Genomic DNA, 6,089 nt, shown 5'->3' with positions numbered 1-6,089 from the left:
TTAAATGCGCTTCTACTATACGTGTCAGAGTGCTAGGTGGACGAAACTTTAATGACAGGGTTTCTGGAGAACGTTAAAGACTACAGAAATTGGTGGGATACGTCGTACAAGGAGTATAGCTACAGAGATACAAGAAATGAAGCACATGATTCACATTTTAACGAATACATAATGGTTTTATGTTGCACGTAGAGAGGCCAAAAGATATACAGGGTGAAGCGAAGTTCGCGCTCTCGGGCTTTGTAACTGGACTCCTCACATGCCAGCGATAAAAAATGTCTCTCGCAAAATTTCGTCCGGTAGAAAAAAGGACATTAAAAAGTTGGCAATCTGGCAACACTGTAATCACATGTATGGTAACTAATACTGTCTATATATATTAGCCATGCTGTATAGTCGATGCAGTGGATAGAGTTTTGGGTTAGCGTGCCTGTGATCGAGATTCGATCCCAGGTTAGCATGCCTGAGATCGAGATTCGATCCCAGGCTAGAGCAATTTTTTTTTTTAATTTTATGATTTCATTCTGATATTTCATACCGTAATATACTTGAGTCACATGTATCCTAAATTTACAACATTATGTAACTCTGAACATAACAAATATGTTGTTAGACCAATAAGAAATAGACAGTTAAAACAAATGATCTGTCATAGGACAAAATAACTGCGAAAGCAATATCAATTTCGAGATGCTAAAGATGATAGCACAGTACAATAACACGACATTTACTTGTCACTCATACAACATGTGATATGAGCGCTCAGATCTCGCAGATTAGCAACCAGTGACAGTAATAATGTCTATATTAATGGTCGCATGACCTTCAGAATAATACATGCTGAAAGCGACCTCCCTGCACCTCCAGACATTGCGCAACCCACCGGAACCTACAGCACTGGACCCTTTGCAGAAAGACTGCGTCCACAGTAACAAGAGCAGCATGAAGACGCGCTACCAATTCCTCCACACTCGTCGGCGGAGTAGAATACACGCGCTCCTTCACGTGTCCCCACAGGAAGAAATCCAGGGGACCTAGGTCTGATGAACAGGGTGGCCATACAACTGGACCTCCATGCCTGAGCCATTTCCCTGGAAATTTTCTGTCCAAATATTGTCGAACAGAGCGTGGAGGTTCTCCATTATGTTGGAACCATATTCTCTGCCGAACATGCAGTGGAAAATCTTCCAGCGCATAAGGAAAATAATTTGAGAGGAATGTATGATACCTTCGTGCAGTCAAACGCTCCAGCAAGATGCAGAGGCCCAAACACCTGTCGCCCTATATTCCGGTCCAGACATTGATACCAAAGCGAACTTGATATCCATGGTCGCGGATGACGTGCAGGCTAATCTCACACTAATGGTGGTCATTGACCTTATTGAAGATAGCCTGTCAAGTGAACGCTGCTTCATCCGACCATATTACCGTGTTTACGAAGTCATCGTTGGCTTCCTGTTGTTGTTGGAACCATTCACAGCATTGCATCCGCCGGTGGTGATGTACAGGATGCAGGTGTTGTGTGAAAGCGTTATGAAAGGGTGCAGGCCATGCTCGTGCTGCACGTTAATGATCGTGCGTTGCAAGGCATGCAGCTGCCTTGGTAAGCTAGTTGTAATTTGCTGAGGTTTTTGGTGCATGACCTCCTGAATACCTGCCTCAGTAGCTGGATTATGGCGAGTCCGTAGACAACCTCTGTCATGCAGTAGTGGAATGAGATAACCTGACTCCAGAAGGTGCTGCTCCAGATGAAGGAGAGAACCTGACTCAGGAAGGCGCAGCTCCAGATGACGAAACTTATTTTAATCTGGATGGTGCGGCGGGGCGGGGTTGATGCGCTGCGTTGTGATTTAATTATTGATGCCTACCTACCTCAGTAGAGCATCCATTCACCACCCGTTGCTCTGCATTCGTAGGTACTATGTAGACGGTGAGAAAAGCAGCTTTGAAGAAAACTACCGCTCATAGTTACGATTACAAAACCCACGTAACTCCAGTAACAAGATAAACCTGTAAATCTCTATTAATAACGGGCAAAGTGGGTGCTTCCTCCCTTCACTGAAAATGTTTGTTTGTAGATATTGATCTTTTATTACCATCCTTTTTATTTATGGTGTCACCAAGCCCACATTTGCGTTGGTAGTACATCTACTACTAGTTCGTGTAGCTTATATCACACGTAAGACATCCACAAATCTGCTAAGTCCAACCTGAAGTATTACGAGATTCACACAGGCAGTACTCTGTTGCAAAATGAGTTCACATTCGATCCTTTTCAGTGGATTCTCCGAAAGAAGATGCTCGCCAAAATGTTCTTTACATGGATAAGGAACACGCCACGTAGAATATTCATAAAGTTCGATAGTTTCAGACGCGGTTTATTCTGCAACCTACATTCCAAAACCTCTCAAAACTTCACCGAAATGTCCGTAATTGCATCTGCTAGCACGTCGATATAAACCGAGCGCGATTTAACCGTCATTTCTTCATATTACAGATAATTTTTTCGGACACATTTAACATGACCTTCTCGTCCGACAGCGAGTCCACGACTTCCTCAATGCCGTCGCTCACAGGACATATAACTCATTCAATTACACGGGAAAGACTTCTCTCTCGTTGGTTGATCAAAATTATCATCCAATCAGATTAACATTTCATGATCCAATACGCGCGCAAACCACTTTACTCCAATCAGCATTCTCAGATTCATACTGTAAAAATTCACAAAATGTACCACAAAACCAAACGAAACGAAAATATACTTTAGAACTAAGTATCCTCTTATTATCTTTCTGGCTGCCTTATTACAAAAGCAAACGCTCCTAGACATACGTCATCCACCAATTACCGGGATTCACCGTTTTCAGGACATCCTGGTTGCGTAGCACTTGCTAGTTGCGGATGGCGTAACACATTATAAAATTGAAATTTGACGTAGGTCCCCACATACACATACACATTCATTCTCATCTACTCCCACCCTAACACAAAGTATAAATATCAACTTTTAAACTATTATTCTCCTTACGAAAGCAAAATAATTACAAGTTTATAATCAAAATTCCTAAAACATAACTTGTGCGCACTGAGAGTGCTGTCAGTATTTTCAAATGACAAAGAAACTTAAACTGTCGTGATTCCTATCTGAATTTACTTTACTTAGTGTCGAATAAGTACCTTTTTAATAGGTTTTTAAATTTTCAAAACTACTACAGTTATCCGCATGAAAATTTTATACGCTGTTCTTCTAAATTATACCAGTTCCTATACCAAATTTGAAAACGAACAGATCATATTTAGCATCGTTATTTAGTTTCTTAGGTGAGATGAATAAGTGATCTTAGTACGCTCCACACACACAGCAGTTCTCACGGTCCGCACACCGCGACAGATGGCATTATGGCACCAGCATTCGACTACACAATCGCAGGGGCTGGAGGCTTCATTGTCAGCCTCCAATACAGCTTGACCTAACGGAATGAAACTTACTGCAAAACTCTACACCCCTGTAAATAGCTGCGACGTTACAATGGCACTGATGAGGATACTTAGCAGCATGTTCGTGAGGGGCAACACTAGCCCGGTTATCGGATGCACCAAGGACCAGAAGCATATCCACATGTTCACCGTCTGTGTATGCCCTACATGTGCCACACTGGTTTAGAGGTTTACAATGAGAAAATTGAATACGTGTACGCTTGTACATTGGAGCCTGTCACGGGGGCGTTACTCCACTCGCAACTAGTCTTTGTCTGGTGGACAGTACATGAAGTATAAACACACCGTTATTACTGCACGCTGTTGCACCTAACGCGCATTATCCCTCTGACTGACACTGTTCTGCATGATTCATCCCGACACCGCTAATGTTCGGTTTCGAATTACTCTGTTTCCCTAACGGTAATAGATGTGATGTTCCCACAATCCCACTGATAGAATAATAATAATAATAATAATAATAATAATAATAATAATAATAATAATAATAATAATAGTGCATTGAGATATTTAATAAACTGCTTGCGGTTGCCAGAAAGGCATAATTACTAGGACCATAATGATAACAATACAAATAATAACACAAAGTTTGAACATTATTCGCAAAGAACGTTGCTACACCTACTGGTAAAATAAGGCCCTAACGAAATGTAATGGAGGTGAACGAGCCAAAAATATTAGTTCGAACTAATCTATGGGACCATTGGAGGACAGTATAAAGAAAACAGGTTTCACATCTACTAGATGAAGTGGTGCGAATAAATTCACGCCCACGATGTGGAAAGGACTTCTTTCAAAACTGACCAATCTTCCATTTCTCCGATTGTAGTATATAACTTCAAACGCTTTCTAGAGGACCTGCTACAATCGCTGTTGACGATTAAGATGCCAGATACTCTACCACCTGAATTACATATACCGAATAAAAAACATATACCTCAACCTAGGATCGAACCATCGACGTCTTGCTTGGTAAACCAAAACTCTACCCAGTGTATCAACTGTACACCACGACTAATATGTGCTGCTGACAGAGGCACTCACCGTGCATGTGGTTTCAGTGTTGCCAGATTTCCACTCTTTAACGTCCTTTTCCTGCCAAATGTACTCGCCAGGCGAAATTTCGAGAGCGAGATTTTTTTTTTTACCGCTAGCACGGGAGGAGTTGCGCTGTGAAATCCGAGTGTGTGAATTTCCCTTCACCCTATATATTATGAATAAAGTCCTTCGGAATTCTGTTTCTGTTTTTTACGTTTTATATCTGATACTTATCGGAAATGAAAACTAAATATAGGCAGATTAGATCTTAGATTTCAGTTCCGATACATATTCGAAGTAAAACCTAAAAACCTAAATACAGACAGTCAATGGATATCTATTAATTAAATAAACTTGCGTCATTGTTATAAGTGTTAAAAAGTCCACCCTATATCCCAGACTTCTGCTACGGAGAGCAAAGTGTAGGATTTTTTCCTTATTTTGCGAGTTGCTACGTGCATCAATTCTTATGTATATGTTACTGTATTTATTAGGCTTTAGACGCCACCACTACTGATAATTTTCCTTCTTTTAATTTCAAATGAGTTCCTTAAACTTTTAGGAGCATCGTTTATGCTACATTTGTAAATAAATGAATAAAGTTTACACTAACATCTCTTGTTTTATTTCTTTTACTTTACCAAGATGTGTTTTCTCGGGCATCTATAAATCACGCCTCATGTTTCCGGAATAATTTTAGATAAAAATTTTGGAGGTACAACAGCACTGAAATTGAGGTCCTCTTACAGTCTGCCACTGGCTATAAACTGTAACGTAGCTTACGGCCTCTCTCACGACTGTCTTTTTGCGTTAAGAATAGTCTGACAATGTTCAGCAGCTTCGAAATGTGCGTGTGATTCATTTATAGGTAATTACAAACACCATCAGCTCCTAGCTCCTTGCGTAACAGAGGGTATGTAATTTCTTCCTTTTCATTAGTCACTTCATGTCCACGTCTTTCTCAAAGTCTTTCTTTTTTTGGGTGAAACAGCCAAGGGAAACCTCAGATTTTGTTTCTGTTAACACCAAGCAAGATCTCAAAACAACATAAAAGTCAATGAACGTAATATAAGCAATCCAGAACATAAGTGAGGCTCTGTAATCGCTGAGCGTAGTTGGTCTGGATACATGTAGGCTCCCACGAAATTGGTCGGTCGTTCGATCGGCCGATAAATTGTTGTGTGTGTAAAGCCCTTGAACTAGTGTCGTTCGTAATTATGCTTCTTTTCAGCTCAAACCATTATGTCCACGTAGCCGTCGTCGGTAACAAACGCGTGTCCGGCTGCTTCGAGTTGGAAGTAACGGTGTTCGAATTGTGATGGTGTATGAAATTTTCGCTGCCAGTGTTTGGGTGGCAGTGGAAGAAGAGGTGGTGTCGTAAAGTTCTTTATCACCAACCTTTGCGGCAATGATCTGCATTAAATTCCAAACTTCCTCCAATGTATCTTGAAGTGAGGGCATATGGCACGTTTGTTGGATGGGGACCGGAAGCTATGTCGCCCCACTTGATGCTATTCGAAACGAGTAGGGAATGTGCAGGAACCGGGTTT

The sequence above is a fragment of the Schistocerca gregaria genome, chromosome 2, assembly GCF_023897955.1.
Source record: "Schistocerca gregaria isolate iqSchGreg1 chromosome 2, iqSchGreg1.2, whole genome shotgun sequence".
NCBI lineage: Eukaryota > Metazoa > Arthropoda > Insecta > Orthoptera > Acrididae > Schistocerca > Schistocerca gregaria.
Note: the sequence above shows the minus strand (reverse complement) of the source record.